The 19,556-nt window shown below is 33.1% G+C and overlaps 1 protein-coding gene across 1 annotated transcript in view; it reads left to right on the top strand.

The window, feature by feature from the left end:
* The window catches only part of LOC118270970 (transcription factor SOX-6), a 265,254-nt gene that overhangs the window by 20,508 nt on the left and 225,190 nt on the right, over window positions 1-19,556 (top strand). The window lies entirely within an intron of this gene.

Here is a 19,556-nt window from a genome sequence, read left to right as displayed (position 1 = left end):
ATTTTTATTCTGTGCACTGTGACGTCATTGTGTGACATGTCAATTTGTGGGTGACGTTTCGTTTTTTTTTTTGCTCGTTCTCTTTTTGAATGAACGGTATCAGTTATAAGCTTACTGTGATAGAAAGGAGGTTTATTATTGTTTTAAAATAAATAAATAAATTAAGAATTAAACTTTTGAATTTGGAATGTTTATTGTGTGTGTTCGCCCACGTTAAGTCTCATGCGTGACATTTTATTTCGCTGATAACTATCTCTAGACAAGAGAGTAGGCGAGCCTAGACATAATTAGATGAACACAAAGTTAGAAACATATAAAATAACTTAATATACCTAATCAATCTTAGGACAACCTACAACAAAACATTGAAGGCGCAACAACAAATACCACTACATAAACATTATAATAAATTCTATATAGAGACACTGGTAACAATGTTTTAAAAGCGAAAATGGTTAAAAAATTTTTTCCTCACACGGTAATCGAACCTTAATTTGGCAGATATGCAACAATTTAAGACAACTCGATCGGTGAGGCAGTCGAATCCAATCACTACAAACAAATTAATGTTATACTATACAATAGATAGGATATAACTATAGAATAGATAGGCCGGATGTGATCTAAATAAAGAGAATCTTAACAAGCGGATACGGGTAATAGAAATATTGATTACGATCCTAACCGAGTAAGGAAAGGTCTAGACCAGACCAGTCTTCAGTCTAGACTAAAGGCGAGTTAATTGTAGACTCTTAGGTTTCAAACTAAATAGTATGATAGCATGCTTTTGTAAAACCCAAAACTAGTAAATTTGTAAACATCCTGGTAAATCCTTTATTTATTTAAATTATGCAATGAAAATTATCCAATGGATTCCGGATCAAAGCAGAAGAAGGAACGGGGCGGTTTTTAGCCAGTAAGTGAAAAAGCTCTAGAAGACTTAATAGTTCTGGAGCTGCGGACTGCCTAACGGGTTTACCGGGGCATCGGTACAAAAAGCAGGAGTAGGAACGGGAAGGTTTTTAGTCAGTAAGAGTCTGAGACTCTCGCCTCACCCAAGAAGGAGATGTCATAGAATTTTCCCCCTCAAAAAATAATCCTCATTCAATTACCAAATCACATTACCGTACGCCGCACAAACAGCTACTTTACAACGTAACTGAGCAAAACTAGCAAACAGTAATACATACATAGATACAAGAATCGTAATCAGCTCGCTGATGGACAAGGAAGTAAGAAGATTAGAAAATTGCAACATTTACAATGAACGGTAATGAGGTACGCTAGCCACCTGTTTACGACCGGCCAATTTTGAACATTTTGCTCAGTTACTTACAAATTGTTTCTGCCTAGTTGGTTTGTGACTTGATTTGATTATGATAGACTTGAGGTTAGGTAGATGGATGAAGAATGTATTCTTTTTGAAGAAGTCTTTTGTTTTTTGTGACGTGTATACGGCTTACGTATAGGGATGCGTTTGCCGCCTAGAAAAATAACATAGACTGCTCTCTGCTATTAATAGTTTTATTAGTCAGGTTTTAAAAATAAGTACCTATTTATTTTAATTAATGAGTGCGGTTTGCTTAGAGTTTACAATGAGTTTAGATTCCATGTTAATAAAATATTTATATTATTTTTATTTAGTCGGAATCTGTGATCTATCTTTCGAACTCATATTGTAATGAGATAATTAGCAGGCATTAAGTATGATAATTATAATTACCGTATTTTTTGCGATAAAATATTCTTTTAAATTGTATTCCTCTCTTTACTGTATAATTTATTTTCCATAATAGCTAATTACATAGATATTATTATGATCTAGCCAATCTAGTCTACAAACTGATAATTATATTTTAACCCGTACCGTTAATTAGATAATAAACCGAAAGAGCTAAACCATAAAAGGCACAGAAATATGAAATAGGTATTATAATTAAAAAGTTGAAATTGAATTTCTATAATTAATAAGAGAAGGGCCAGTCGGTACGATGATACTAATTAAAGATCATAAAAACTGCCGCATCCATTGAGCACACTAGTTTTATTGTATCCAGGTAAATGAAGATTCAGTTATAAACTTAGATTTAACGTTACCGCATAACATTACTCCTTGCGGGACGCTCACAATTTAAGTAAGACCTCCAACTAGCATACAACAGTCTTAGCTACAGGGTTCAATTTATACTGGTGGCCAAAGAATTATGACCACGCACTTTTGACCTGTGCGATCCTTCTATATTCTTTACAGCGCAGCTCAAGTTGTACTGGTTTTGTATTGTAACTGTATGGGCCATACATGTTTCTCTTGTTAGGTTTTAATAACGGAGGCAGTTACAGCCTTTGGGAAATTGACTATAAATCATATTGGCGTTGTTTTTAATGTAACACGATGTGTTTTTATGTAACGTTATGATCATTTTACCTTAAAGAGATTGGTACCTATCTATACAAAGTTGAAAGAACTAATTTAGGCAACTTTGTTTAGAATTATTTGTTGTGAAATTTTAATGTCAGCCCATGAAAAATTACCTATACCTATTATCATTCATAGACTTTGACAGAGTTAAAGTTTTCACCAGATATAATGTAATTACCTACTACTTTGCTTGTTAGAAATTGAACTTGTAGTCCTGGACTCAATAGTCACTCATGTGACCACTGGACCAACAATTCAGTCGATAGTCTAACTGATTGCACTGTTAGCGCGAATAGCTGGCATGCAACGTGTATCGGGTTCGATTCCGGCACGGAACAACTCTTGGTGTGATCCACAAATTGCTGTTTCGGGTCTGGCTGCCATGTGTATGTGAACTTGTATGTTTTGTAAACGCACACACGACACAGGAGAAAATCACAGAGTGGGGCAAAGATTTATTAAAAAAAAAACTTCTTGTTGAACTTACAACCAAACTGTATAATACAGTCATAACATACAAGTAGATATATTTTATTCTCAAAATCCGTTCAGAACTTTCTCCACAATGGCACAGAAATCATCTTAAATAACAGCTTCGAAATGTAACTCTAGATCCAGAACAATAATATTACTTATACACATTCCAAACGTTGTGGGAAAATGTTTACAAAATACCTTAATGTATTCAAAAACCGTATTCGAGATAGATACAGAAATGTCTCTATTCTATCTCTGCATTGTTGAAAAGCACCATCTCCACATAATCGCCGATATTTTATGTATTTATACCCATTTGTAACAAGTTCGCCTCGAAATTGAATAAAATTATTGTAACAAAGTGATATTTTTTTTTATAAATACGCGTTCATTATGAATTATATTTTTATTTATTTGTGATAATTTAATGTGATTTTTGTCACGATACTGGATGTTGATTCGCTTCTTTTTTTTTGATATTTTCTTATGTGGTACAGGTTGTTGTCAATTTCGTTGGTCTATATACGCACTTATGTTATGCTGTGGGTTTAACTTTTTAAGTGTTGCAAAGGTATAATTTATTAACATTATATGGAAGAACATTACACCAACCTTTTGTTTCGTAAATCTTTCAATATTTCCAAAAACGTCAACATTATAATAACTCATATATTAAATTATACATCATATCACATATTATACAAATAAACTCGATACTTTATAAAATTTCAGTTTAAAATCAAGCCAAGATTAAAATACAAAATAATATGTAAAACAACACTCTATAATAAAATGTCACTATAAACATATTCTACAAAAATAATACATAGTATTCATATTTATAATATTATAATAAAAAATATTTTTCATCACTTTATTACAAAATAGAATGTAACAATTACGCAATGTCTAGCATCCGGGAAATATCAAAGTCTCACAATGACAAACCCGATTAGTTTTATTAGAAACATGTAACAATTTATATTTGTAACATCCTGTTTATATAATTTTAAATAATGGAGATGGAAAATTGTTTTTTTTTTTGTGTGATTTTTATTACGAAATTATTTTGTCGGCATGACGACATTGTTTACTTTATATATTATGATAATGTTCTTCTAAATCATACATTTTTATGACATTAATTAATATAATAATAATGAATATTCTTCATAGAAACATCACTAACATAAATTAATTGGAATTAGTTTGTCTACTCCAAGTGGGGGAGTGATACCACGGCCTCACAGAAAACCGACGTGAAACAACGCTTGCGTTGTGTTCATTATGTGTAAAGTTAGCATAGGCCATCCCCTCTCAAACCCCGATTCCCCATCAATCTTTAAATTCCAAACCACCGAAAGGCTGGCGACGCCTGCAAAGCCTCTGGTGTTTCGGGTGTCCATGGGCGGCGGCGATTGCTTACCATCAGCTGCTATACTGGGTTATAACATAAAAGAAAATCTTTGTAAAAGTGTGTAAAAGTTGTGAGTAATATTGAATTACTAATTTAAAAAAATATTAAAAGTCTAAACCAAGAATAGACTATGTCTGATATTAAAATACTATTATTTATTATCAGTATAAAAATAGATACACGTGTCAGAAGAACCATTTCATTATTAAAATAATAATAAATCGTCGCTAAAAATAAAAACCAAGCATAATCATAAACTGACTTCTCTAAACTTTTAAATAAAGAACACAAAAACAAGAAAGTTTAAAACAAAAGAATCTCACGGACTGGCTGGGTCAAATGTCAGTGTCAACGTTAAAAAAAATAATGTCATCAGCCTTATCGTCCACAGATAAAAATCAAATGACACTTTAGAAAGATGCATGGGCCCTTCGAATCGATACATCGGTTCTTACGTGTATCGATTTAAAGATCGATGCTTAAGGCATTTTAATTGACAAGCGAACGATTAAATTATTCGATTCTTGAAGTATGATGTTCGGGGTTTTGTTTACATTGTGGTGTAGATTTACACGAGTCAATATTATGTTGAGTTCATTGGTCACGTTTATTGATCGTGCTGAGTTTTTTAGTGAGAGATGTGAGATCTTTTACCTTATTATTTTTAGAAACTTATAAATAGATACCTAATTAAAAATATTTTAGGCGAAGATGCAACAAAAGCCTGTACTTGGTAGTCACACGTGTCGTCACTCGATCGATCTCTTTAGTAGTATGTTTTTATAAAGATGATCGGTCATTGACCTCAGGTATGTAACTTACCTATTGATATTCAGATTTTTTTCATAATCAGGTAAACATTTTTTGCTTAATAGTAGTTCTTTTTTATGGTATAAGTCGGTAAACGAGCAGACGGATTACCTGATAGTAAGCAATCGTGTCCGCTTATGGACACCCGAAACACCAGAGATGTTACAAGTGCGTTGCCGGCCTTTTGGTTAGGAATTTAAGGTTTGTTGCGGAATCGGGGCTTAGGGTCATTGGGAAAGGGGTAGTTGGACCTCTGGTAACCTCACCCGCAGAAGGAAACACAAGCGAGGGTTATTTCACGTGAGTTTTCTGTGAAGCCGTGGTATCACTCCGGTCGAGCCGACCCGTTCGTGCCAAAACATGGCTCTTCCACACTCTTTGTTCTGTCTTTTGAGTCTCAAAATACGTACTTACTTTGTCTTTTACACCACCATGTATGATTAGCGCGACGACTGAACGACTGTCCATTTAATCATTACCAAGTTTAAGAAAAACTCCTGTAATCAATTAAACTCATAAGCAATTAGCCATGCAATATCTACACTTATCAATATACTTTTCTTTATAGGCAATTAAGGATTTTTCAATAAACTACAAACGCATTTACTGTCCACGTATCAAAGATAAAAATAGTTTCATTTGTACTACAAAACGTACAAAAATTGTCTACTTTAATACACAGCAATTACTATGGTAATAAAATATAGTTCAACACCACTTAATATGTACCGTTAATCACCATTTATGATCGAACATATGTGATCATACTCTCATAGTTGTAATACATAATTATAATAACCTGTCATTTTTGTCTAGACGCTCTAAAAATTGTTTTTTATAACGTTTCTTATTGAAATACTAGCTTCTGCTAACAGCTTTACTCGCAGTACCGAGGTAAAAAAGTAAATTAGCCTATGTGTTGTTCCGGAGATGATCCCGCCCAAAAAGCAGGAGTAGGAACGGGGTGGTTATTACAATATATACATACAACGGGATAGGATCTTAAAAAAATATATAATATGTAATAAGCATTGTAAGAATATTTGTATAGTTTGGTCCTCTCGTTAGTTTAGTAGTCGAAATAGTAGCTGTAGCCTTAGTACGAGTTTGTTTTACATTGAACGAAAACGAAACAAGAGTGCGTTCGGCGCTCTGATTAGCCGACGCGAATAAACCAACCAATCAGAGCGCCAATCGCGCTCTCGTTTTGTTTCGTTTCTTAAAGAATTGATATAACACTCTTAGTCTAGAACTTATGGCAAACCTACCTTATGAGAAAAGCTTTTATTTATTCGTGAACACTTTTCGGTTAGTGATAATCAGATATAAAAAGTAGCATACACTATAGAATCAAAACTCAAACCCGAACAAAAGCAAATAACCAACAATTTCAAAGACAGTAAGTCTCAGAACAAGTCAACTCATAATAGATACGTCCATACCGACTTGGTCAAACATGTCTTTAATTAACATGTACCAATCGCTTCTTAGGTGTCAAGAGAGAAGTTTTTGGGACAGACGGATTAAGGGATTAATATCAATCATGGTTACAAATTGGCTGCAAAACTAGCTACCAGTTTGGGATTAAAATGGTCTTTGATAGTCCCCGATTGTGTGGAGTAACAGTATTGACATTTGGAAAAGTTAATTGTATTCGTGTGTGTGTAGTAGTGTGAGTGTGTATTTAGGTTGATTGATGAGGCTTTATGAAAGTGTGGGAGACAAAAGCGTGTACGAAAGTTACGTGACGTCGTTTGTTAATGATTTTTTTTTTATTTCTTACTTTGTGTGGCTTGTTGGTTTGGGTTACGTGCTTGACTGACTACGGTTTTGATTTTTAGGTTGGCTAACGCCCGAATACTGATATGCTACTAAATTTTAAGTTGTACTTAAATATCGTGCTATCTCTGTCAACTATGTCAACTGTGTGTAACTATTCTTGAGCTCGTCTTAAAATTTAGTGACGTTTGAGTATTTGACCATAAAATTATTATTTTATATTGGAGGATAGGGAGGCCTTTGCCCTGCAGTGGGACGACTATGATGGCTGAAAATAAATAAATAATAATAAAACTATCGTTAAAGTTTCCATTTTTGAAATAGGAACTAGAAATGAGTCTAGATTTTAAAAGAGACAATGACCTCTGTGTTTGTTTCAAAGTAGTCCGTTAGGAAATGCCTACCTCATCTAGTTTTTTTTTTTACTCATTATAACGTGTAAAAGTTCTCTTTTGTAGACTAATTTCAAAACAAAAAAAAATAATAAAAGAGTCCGATCGCGGTGTCATGTTCTAATAAAGAGTCACAGGTAATAGGCTCATTGTTTAACACACTAACCGCCGTACTCAGAGTCATTTAATGGTTACTTAACCCAGTCCTTAACAATTGTTTTCAAAACAAAATCGTCACCAAGGAATAATTTAATGTCTCATTAAATGTCTCTGAGGGCAACAGTAAGTATTTGATGCAGTTATTTGGTATTGTTAATGGTAAATGAATTTCTATATCGTAATCTTCGAGATTGGACTAACGGACAAAACCCTATGTTTTCTTCAAGGATTATAAGTTTGTGTTACATAATCATTTCAAAATGGACCTTGGATTAACTTGTACATGCTATTTGAGATTCGACTATGACGAAATGTAAAAATAGCTTATTCTTGCGGTAATTGCTAATTTATTCTCCAAAGATACTATAGGCCTATGATTACGCGTAACACAAATGACGGAAAGTGATAATAATGTTGCCTTCATATAATGGTTGGAACATTCGAATTTATATGACCTTGAAACACAAAAAAAAAATGTTGTGTTATGTCTCTTATTTCTAACGCTTACATAGATACCGAGGTGTCCATGTATTACATACATAATTTGTATTTTTTTATTTTATTCTCCTATTTATTTTGGCAAAAGGAAATTCAAGGCAATAAAACTAAATTTACACCACATCACACTATCAGCCTATAAGTGGCCAATGCTGACTAAAGCTTCTTCTCACATGGAGAAGGTTTGAGCATTGAGTAATCACCATGCTTGCTCAATGCCGGTTGGCGATTTCAAACTTATAATAAGAAATTATAAGCTCAGGTTTCCTCACGATGTTTTCGTTTACCGTTTGTCAGTGGTGTCTAGATAATCTTAGAAAGTACATAATATTATTCGGAAAATGTCACATTAGTACTAATGATAAATTAATTAATTTATCCACCTAGCTTCAATATCAGAATAATTTGTTATGTAATACCAGAAGTTAACTAATTTAACTACAATAAAAAAAGAACAATTAGCTCCACATCCCAAGGATATCACCACCCCAAATCAAAGTGAAAGTCCCAATCATAAAGCATTCGATCATCTGATTAAAACTGCTACACATGTAACAGAAATTAAAACTGTTTAGTAGTAGGTATCAAAACACTATCATCTATCATTTTGACCACCAACGCGGCTTTGGGCAGGTCAATTAAACTATAAGACAGACTCAAAAATTTATTGCCATCATTCGTATTGTTTCAATTAGAAATAGAGAATTAAATGTATACTTGGGACGCCCAAATTACTATATCCCAGTGATTTAAGGTTACTTTCTATTGTGGGATTATTTATAATGAAATTTCAATAAGTATTTTATATTGGGCCCCGAGCATCGTTTGCATGGGTCTTCGTCCCGCCTCTATGGTGTAACGTGTACCATTATTTTAGTTTTCGATATGAAATTTAGTCGCGATGATAACTCCACTAGGTTTACTTTCGCTGACCTTTTCGTTTAGATTATAAATTAGCGATGATATTGAGTGTTGAGTGTGTTGAGTATCTGGGCTTCACTATAATTGGTGATTTCCTTTCGGTTAATTTTGTAGCTGTTGTTGCAAATTGTTTTTGTCGATATTTTATGACTTATATTATATTGAGGAAGATGTACAGTATTCTATGCTACTTGGTAAAATAAATACTTACACATGTATTGACTTAAGCTGTAAAATCGGACTTTAAACAATGCTCGTGTCATGTTTCGTTGTGTGAGTGAGGTTACCGGAGGCCCAAATACACCCTTTCCCAATCTTCCCAATCCCCGATTCCCCAACAACCCTTGCATTCCTAACCCCAACAGGCCGGCAATGCACTTGTAACGCCACTGGTGTATCGGGAGTCCATGGTAGGTGGCGATTGTTTACCATCAGGTGAAAAAAAGATCAATGAGACAGGATCACGTATCATCCAAAATTTAGACAATAAACATTTTTCGGGGTTTCAAAATTTCTCACACACCAGTAGCGTTTATTTTTTCCTAACCACTGATGCCACAGTGACTGGAGTATGAATGTAACTCGATACGAGTGTCGAACATTTTGGAAGTCGAGTTACTGTCAAAAGTCCATACTACCGTCGCGAAATTAATACTCAATGAGCATTCACTGGGTATTTGTCAGTAATTAATATTACATGTAGGAATGTTTTGTTTGACGTGTTAATGTAATATGAAACTACTATATAGGTGTAAGTACTTTGTAAACTTAGAATCTGTTTAGCAATACTTTTGATGTAATATCTCTTTACTTAAGTTGTACTTATGTGACTATATTTGACCTGTGGCTTTACTTGTGTTAACAGAAAAAACTCTACTGATGGTTTGAAAGAAGAAAGAGTGTTACTTTCAAAATAAAGTAAAAGAAATTCTACTTAGTAATAGTATAATTATGTTCCAAAATAAAATAAAAATACATTAGAAATTTTTACTTAAATATATACGTTCGATCAGAAATGGACCATACCATTCTTATTCTAAGGTTAAGATTAGATTAATCTAAATTCTGTTCAGTTTAATTAGTTTTAGAATTGTTTCAAGGTCCTGTTATAATAAATTTCGAAACACTCTCTATATTATAATAGTGTTGTAGAAAAAATAACAGACTGTATAAAGCCGTGTATGGACAACAACAGGTCAACCTGCTACATAGTGTCCAAATTCTGTATTCGAATTTCAGTCGCAGTGTTCTGTTATAGAGTACAAAATTGATTGAAGAAATCTCAACGATATGAGTACTTTGACGTGCTTGTCTGTACATGTGGGACATGTATGTATGTATGTATATAATTGTATTATGTATAATTACGTTCATAATGTGCGCTACCTATAAAGTTATTTCGTCAATGTGTGGCGGCAATTTGCAAAATTATAGCTTTTACAACGTCAGTGATTAGATATAACGGGCTCACTCTAGTGTTGTGCCGCCCATCGATAGTCGGCTTTTGTTTGATAATATCGACTAAACATCCGTTTTTATCGATGATTTTGTCGATACCGGCTTTTATGTGTCGAGATGAGTTTACGATTAAAACGGTAGGTATAATTTTATTGAAACGATATTATGATTAAAAGTTTAATAAAGTACCTTTGAGTAATGATGGGATACTGTTATGATTTATTGCAACTTTTAAAAATATAATTATGATTATACAATGGACAATGATATCCAATAATTATGAATATTTATAGACTTTCAAATTGATGATAAGTAATAAAAACTATAAAGATTGGAGTCGATGTCGACGAAGGAATCGACTAAAAAAATCGACTAATCAAGAATCGTAGTTGAATGAGACCGCATCTCTATAACATTGATGTTTTGCCTTTGGGAATGATTTTGTCGAAAGTATTTAAATAACTGAGATTACATACTACACTGTATCGATTTAATGGCGGGCGATGACTGACAGTGCCCATAGAAGGTAATAAAATTAAAAATTGAGACTTTGTTTATAGTGTTACTTTTCTCGGAGCAATAAAAGAATCGATATTGATTGCCTCTTCAAATACGTTAATTAAGACGGTTCTTACGAAACATTTATTGAATTTATTTTACATAATTTGCGTGAGAAAGAATGTTCGCTACCAATCTTTTTGGTTTTGAAAAAGAGGTAAATATTTTTTTTTATTTGATATTGCATTCGAACCTAGATTCGAATTGGTCTAGTATGCTAATGACGTCTAAGTTGTTTAGATATTCCTAAAATTATTTTTTATTCAAATTGTTTGGATTTTTCAAGTTAGTAACTGTCTTAGAATCGGTTCTGATTTTTTCTGCAGGTGTTGTAAGACCTGATAAGAGGACTACATATTTTATGGAGACAGAGGCCTTAGTACAAAATTATTTTCCTAAGCCATACTAAGCCCTCTGGACTGCAATGCTTTCTGATAAACCTGAACATTTTAAACAGTAATCTCCAGTCCGCCTGTTAAGCATAGAGAGAAGATATGGCAAACGTTCTTATTTAGAACACGACTATAAACCAGAAGTGAATATTTTGATCAATGAAGTATCAAGAGTTGTTGATGTTAATGGTTCTAACATAACTTTAAGAAAAAACTAACTGTATTTACTCAAACACAAACCACCCTATAACTTTTCCTACTTATCAAAGAAAAAGTGGATTTAATAATTACGATATAGGTGCCAGTTTTCTTTAACGTTTTATGGGTGTTGTTTAGAATATGGCTTCTTGCTTCTAGTAACAGTAGGTTTAATGATAGATAATTATCTAGTATGAAGCATCATGACATGGCTGATCGTGAATAATAGTTGAGACTAGTTCTTAAAGAGAAGGCTGGCTCTTTGGTGAAGTTGTCACAAGCGCGACTGTCTAGCATGAGGTTTTAGGTTTGATTCGCGACTGAAAAAAAGTATCATTGAAGTTATTTTCTAAAATAATAAAATAACAATATGGGTGTCCACAGTGATCCGCGAGTAACCTCTTATTGACCTCTTGGTGGTAAGTATTAAAGTTGAGAGTCGCGTATGAGATCAGGAAATTCTTATATAGTTAGTTAGATTATGTCAACTTCATTGAGTTAGAATAATGCTCCTTATTACAGTAAGTGCAATAAAGGTAGAAGACATTTTGAAACTCAAGTATCTACTGACCTAATTCAATCGAACAAAGGCAGCAACAAAAAATCGATTCAAGAATATTAATATCGAAATCGATATCGATGCTATCGGACTTCCGTCTAATCGATACAATCATAGATTTTCATTAGACAAACGGATCAATAAAATAGTGAGTCCTATTAAATGTGTCATGTATCTTCTAAATGTAATTAACAGTCTTTACAATATAAATTAACACTATGTAGCCTTGGGCACTGGTAGGACAGTCGTTGTTTATCAACTAACTTTTTACCCGCGGCTTTGTCTGTGTAGAAATATGAAGTGTGATACATTTTTCGACTCGATAGAAGCTGCATATAATAATGATAAAGATGAAAATAGCTCATATCAATTGCTGATTGGAAAATGTTAATTTGACTCAAGTTTTGTAATTGGTTTAGTTGTTATTGAGTCTAGCTCGTTAAAAATATTTATTCAGTATTTCTTATTAAATACTTTCAACAGTAGCACACAGTAACATGGGGTTTGAAATTTCTGGCACGCAAGAATTCGCTTACCTCTTGAGATATTTATTTATTTAATTTTTAACGTGTACATAAACTTATTGTTAATGCCAGTCAAAACTTTGAATGATATCACCTACTTAAGAGACTTCTAGAAACTTATTTTTTTGGAGAATACAAAGCATAGGTAACATTACTTATTAAACTAGGCCTATCCATTACAAACAAACAAAACTATCCTTCATATATCAATATAGATACCACAAGTGGACAAGTGTGGGGCAACGTGACACCTTGCTGGAGGTGCGTAGAAAGCAAAGCCGCAATGAGTGGAAACCGACGCATACCGCGGATTCAATTGAATCATTCTACCATTAATTATGTTGGTTTTGTAGCGTTAGCAGAGAAATTTGATGTTTTGTGTTTATTTTTGTTTGGGGTATAATTGATAAAAGAGATTGTTTCATGTTTTACTTGAGGTCTTTTCGTATTTCTCGATTAAATTAATTGTTAAGTAAAGTGTTTAAGTTTTTAAGCATAAAGCTTAGAATAAAGCGAATTAAAAGCATCATCATTAATATTATAAATATGAAAGTTTGTTTGGATATTTGTCCGTTAATCATGCTGAAACTAGTGAACGATTTTTGATGCAATTTAGTATACAGACAAATTATAAGCTGACTTGGAAGATAGGAGTAAGTTATTATGCCGTGGTAACTCGGGCGAAGCCGCTAGCAGAAGTTAGTATTAGGTTAATATAAGTAATGACTTAGCATTCTTAAATGTTTTCGTATCGATTCTTTACTTTTAACATTTCCTACAAAGTAAATCACTTCTATAAAATAATGCAAAAAACATCAATCAACTACCTAAGAAAAAAATGACATGCAAATTGCAAACATTTGAATAGCTCAATAAATTATGCCATAACCAACTTAAGCTTACCCTTTAAAACTTAAGACGATACGCTCCTAATAAGTAAGCATACATTATGCACAATAAACACATAAAATATGAAATAAAGTGGAAAATCCTCATTTAAAAATCCCTAATTGAAACGTGTGATAATCCTAATTTATAAGGTGTCACCGTCATATGTGTCACTTATAAAATAGCTTCTGACATAAAATATATGACATATAACATCAAGGCTTTGAATTCCCAAATATAGTGGAAATCATAATATTAATCGAATAACCAATTTTCGATATTTATAATTATGAGTCTCATATAAAATATGTTTTTTTGAGGGGCGAAAACCTGCAAATTACTGCTCCTGGCTTGGGTGAGGCGAGAAGGAATGTCAGACTCTTACTGACTAAAAACCACCCCGTTCCTACTCTTGCTTTTCGAGCCCCGGTAATCTTCTAGGCAGTCCGCGGCTTCGGGTTGACATCAGCCCTATGCGTTGGCTTTTTATCATACATGATAAATATAGACCACATAGCATTACTACAAATACCGGTAGACGGATAAAAAATTACTCGTATAAGGAATCAATGCAGAGGGCCTCAAACTCAACACTCGTACTTATTAATGAAAGCACCTGAAGCAGCAGCAATAAAGATATAAACTTCTAAACAAAACCTGTCTTAAACCTATTATTTACAAGTTGTCGTCAAATATGCTACTCTCAGAATCAGCTGTTACACAAAAATAGGCCGAAAACTTTAACAACTACATTAATCACCATAAAAATCACATTTGATTTATGTCTGCATTTAACCGGCAAAGCCATAAAGCTTAAAATAAAAATGGCCGCTAACAATTTGACAGCTCGATGACGGAATGCGTAAAATTGTCGTGCAAACATTGTATAACTGGGACAGAGTAAGTGGGAGTCGGATTTGTACTTTACGATTTCGTATAATTTTATAATAAAAGTTGATATAAAATTGGTGATATTGGTTCGGGTTGTTTGTGTCTAGGTAATATCTAGTTTAAATTTTAGCTAGAAAATTAAATATGATGGAATTTCTTGTTACTTTTGCCTAGAACTAGGTATATCTTGCATATTACTGTGCCTATTAATTTGGATTAATGACTACCGTTGTAGACGCTGGAGCTGTGGACTGCAGCTCTGTTGCGGGTTACTGTAGCGGGTTACCGGGACTCGAAAAGACGGGAACGGGGTGGGTTTTAGTCTGTAAGAGTCTGACACTCCCTCTCGCCTCGTCCAAGGTGGGAGAAGTGGTTGGATAATTTTCCCCACTAAAAAAAAAGTTGTTGACAGGCATTACTATACTTAAGTTATGTTTATCATATAGCAAACATGCTTTTATCATTGATCAATGTGACTTAGCCCGATCCGCTATTGTCTTAAAAACTAAAATAGCATATTCTATTCTCAAATCAAAAATGTAACTTAAAAAAAAACAATCACCAAAAAAGAGGTCGGTTGACAATTTTTTTGCCATCACTACAAAACTTATCGGTGGTACCCACACGTGAATGATTTTTAATTTAATTGTAATACCCGATTTTGTCCAACCGACCGTATGAGGCAGCCCAAACGGACAGATGTCAATCTACCGCTAACTTTTTTATATAGATAATACTTTATAATGTTTTTTTACGACATATGAATGGCCGGGACTTGGCCTGCTTTTTGTCTTTTTATTGTCATGTGTAATGAATTAACGATAGACAAGAAATGATATCGGCATGTGAAATCGTTTGGACTTTTTTTATTATAATACTTTAGTCACCTACTTAAGACGACATTACGACTAGATAGTTAACGTTACTTTGATTTGGAAGCTTTTAAACTGGTACGGAATTAATCTGTAAAGGACAAAGCGTGTCTAAGGAGAAGTGACATTACACTGGGATTACTTAGTATGATTATGATGGCAATCTTTATCGTCTAGACAACTGCTGGTATCATAACGGCAACACAATGAAATCATCATTTGTATGTAAGGGAATTCAATTCCCAACTACCGTTTTTCCCTTTTGTGTTCACAATAAAACTGTAAAATTTCCTAATGAAACGTAATGACAGTACTAATTAACCTTTTCCTTCTTTGTTTCAGGTAAAAAACGGTAATTTTCCCCTACAAGTGCTTGCTACTAAGAGGTCCCAGTCTCACTAGCAATTTTCTATCAATTGTGCGGCCTAAGAACACATTTTCATAGAAATTATCCGTACTACTCCTCCAGCCACTTTCACAGAGCCTCGTTCACACCGTTCCAGTTAACTCGCTTGACCACTTGCCTCGACCGGCACTTACATTGTAGTCGTCCACGATTGAAACACGTCATTATCTGTGACTTGTAGTTAAAAGACGGCATAATGAATTAATTAGAATTTTATTAGTCGTTCAAAGAGTTTGTGAATGTACCTAGTTTGTGACACAAGGCGTGTCAGGTGGACTTGCGTAATTTACACCGAAGAAGTTAATGGTTCAATCCAAATTTAACTGCGTATTTTGAATTGAGTTTTAAAACCGGGTTCTGTTGATTTTCGTAATTTCTGCTTAAAGAGCTTAACTTGGAGCTTGTTTACATTTAAGAGGCAGGATTTGTAATACCAATGATATGTGGAGCTTAGTCCGCCTCTTGCAATTATACTTATCTTACGAAATCACTTCGTTTTATCTAATCGCAATTCCTTAGAAATTACGTATTATAATGATAATGGTTTCAAAGTAATAGACTTACCCAATTACCTAACATACAAACGCAAGAAGTGATAAAAGCAACGACTTTTTACCTCTATTTTTTTTATTTCTAACACGCAAAATGTCACATGAAATTAACAACACATCTAATATTTCGAGGCTAAAATATTTTGCAACAACTTGGCACTCGTATATCAACAATGCCCCGTTCGAACGCTCACGCCAGTAACTAGATCTGCAAAATACCCGCGGCGGTGCAGTAATCGTCAACATCCGACTTACGCGTTTGCACAAGTCAAGCTTATAGCATTTCCTTTGTGATTACAACACAGCACCAAACGAGATTTTTCTTACCAAACCTGTACTTAGCAACTGGAATCTTTGTGGATTTTCTAACACAGGTACTTAGTTACATAGTCAGTTAATTATCTCTATGATTCATGGGGAATTACGTGTGAGGGAAAGTGTTGACTAAAAGGTGAATTATTTTTAACTTTTTTGTTGAAGTAATAATTGTTGTAATTGCGGGCCCTGTGATGTGGTGTATCCTGTATTTTTTGTCATAAATAGAGCAATTGGTTTAATTTGACGGAAAATACTAATTATGTTTTTAATATTGACGGGATTTTTGCTCTATTGACTTAACAACCTCTTAATTACGGGTCGCAAGTGACTGTATGGATTCAGACTTTCAATTTTGAAATTTTGCGTACCTATGGAAACGGATCGAATTATGACCGAATGAATTTTTGTTCACATTGGATGCGTTTGGCCGTTATGTTGCCTGATGGTACGATAGAGTACGTTTACCCATAGCAACCTATTCATTCGAGCCTTGACATCATCCAGGTTGTACCCATCAGGAAACACAGACTCCAGCAAAGAATTCCACTCCTTAGCAGTTCGCTCAAGAGCTTAATGATTGAAGCTACATAGATTTGAACAAATTATCATATATTCTACAAATTTCTTGGAAATGGATCTCACCTCCATATTTAGATTAAGGACGAAACTATTCTTAAGAAGTCCTCCATTAAAAAAATAAAGTAACAATGACTGTGTCAAGTTAGTCACACGTGTTTCTTAGTAATCGCAACAATATTTTACTATCGTTTTCCTTCTAGAATCACACTGACCATCGACCTCGTAAAACAAAACCTATTGTCTGAGATAAAATAAAAAATACACTTGCCGAGTGTGAACCGGAATTTTTTATCACTACCATTTTTAATTGACCCCTGTGTTATAAGTAAGTTGCTCTCAGTTAGGGTTCAAGTTACATTGGATGGTTGTTTCTCGAAAACCATAAAGGATTAAGTGGTAAAAATTATCAAGCTAATATTTTATGCTCCTAATCGTTTGAGGTGTAATTAAAATTCTTTTAATTTTATCCTTCTTTTGTGTGGTTTTTGGGGACTTCGCGACGTGATACGCATTCTATTCTTTTATTTATTGTCTTATAATACACTAAATTCACAATAAACGAGATTTTAAATACTAATTCTATTCTAATTATGCATTTGGTTTAATATTCATCGAAACATTTGTACCGTTTTGTTTTATATTTTATTAATTGTTTATTAACTAATTTAAAACAGATTTTATTTGTTCTTCTATAAAAAGTATTATTAAATAGCCATTGTTTCCATTTAGGTATATATAATGCTCTATTTTTTATTCTTTTTCAACGCTACATAATAAAAAGCACCTAAAGTTAAGCTATGTAAAGTTTAAATTCCTGTAAACGTAAGTAATGTGTAAGAAAAAAGTTTTAACTAAAGTAACAAAATTCCTTTTAATATGTTGAGCGATTGTATGGACCATACATACATATAGGAATTAACATACATATATAATATGTTTATGTGTGGACGCCTTAACTGCGGCATCTAAGGCATTAAGTATAGGCTGTAACAAATTCCAAATTAATAACAATCGTCTGGGTAGCGGTGAGCATCTTTTTATACAGAGTGTGGTTTTAATGTTGTGTGATGTTTCTAGTTATTAAGTACAAAGTTATTGTAATATTATTTGTAATGTATGTATAATATTTATAATTTTAATGTATTTGATATAGGCATATGAAGCCTGAAATAAAAAAATAAATAAATAGTCGTTTGTCGGAAATCTATTTTTTTAATAATTGTAATATTATTTGTAATGTATGTATAATATTTATAAATTTTAATGTATTAGTTTATAGTATTTGATATGGGCAGATTGTGGTGTATTTAATAGAAAATACACATTGTGTATCATTCTTAATTGTTGTTTTATTGTGTATCGATTTTTCAGACTCACACTTTCAATTTTGTTATTCAAAAATTTAAATGTTATGTAACTTTTTTATTTAAAAATTGAAATGATTGCAAATTTTTGGCCTTTTGCTCGATAGTCGCATAAAACATTTGGATTTAAAATGACCACCTGTTTTTCTTTGATAAGAAAATACATAAATTCGCTACAACATGGTTTGTTATCTGACTTAGCAAAATAAACCTCTTATTGAATGATAAAAAAATAATAAAACGCTTTTTAACTACAAAATATTTGAAAATGGTAGAGTGTTAAAAAAATATGTAAAATAAATAAATTTGTATGCAGAACATGGTTTTTAACGGTTTTTAGATAAACCAACAGTAGCCTCATTTTAATAATAGTTAGGTCTTGTCTTGTTTTATTTAATTCCAAGATAAGACAATTTAGACATTCTAAGTTTTATTACGAATAATGATAACAATTTACTAGAGGACTCAATATATTGTATTTAAATAAATACAATTTTAAAATTAATTCAATTCTTAATTCTTTAAATTAAATATTCACAACAGTAGTGTAAACTAAAAATCTAAGAAAAAGCAATGTCAGCAGACTTTCATAAATTCATTATTATGCATGACATCGAAATGGAAAACCAAAATAATAGGTACTAACTCAAACCGAGAATTGAACTCAAAACCCTCACACTCGATCAACAAAACCTATCTGAACATACCCAACAAAATAATAAAATACAGAACCAAAAAAAAGACAACACCCTGTACACGGCCTCGAACACCTGTCCGACCAGCCTGTACATATAAATAACCCAATACGAGTAAAATTACTTTTGTCCACATCACTAGAAAGCAGGACTGTGCCTTGATTAACAGACATTATAGTTTGGTAGCAACTCTTATTCGATTTACGATTACGATTCGATGCAGCAATCGATTATCGAACGAATCATATTCAGTGCGATTCAAATCGATTTACGTAACAGAAGTCGTGGAATTTTTAAATTCGGTAGTTGTATTCCAATTTTGGATTATGATTCGAGTTCTAATTGTTTTAAAGTGCTGGGTTTTGATTACTGCAGTGTGATTGGTTAATTTTGAGAGGTTAACTTAATTGTAGTATGATGCTTCTTGACTG

This window comes from Spodoptera frugiperda, chromosome 9, assembly GCF_023101765.2.
Source record: "Spodoptera frugiperda isolate SF20-4 chromosome 9, AGI-APGP_CSIRO_Sfru_2.0, whole genome shotgun sequence".
NCBI classification, from domain to species: domain Eukaryota; kingdom Metazoa; phylum Arthropoda; class Insecta; order Lepidoptera; family Noctuidae; genus Spodoptera; species Spodoptera frugiperda.
This window is presented reverse-complemented; position numbering and strand designations above follow the sequence as displayed.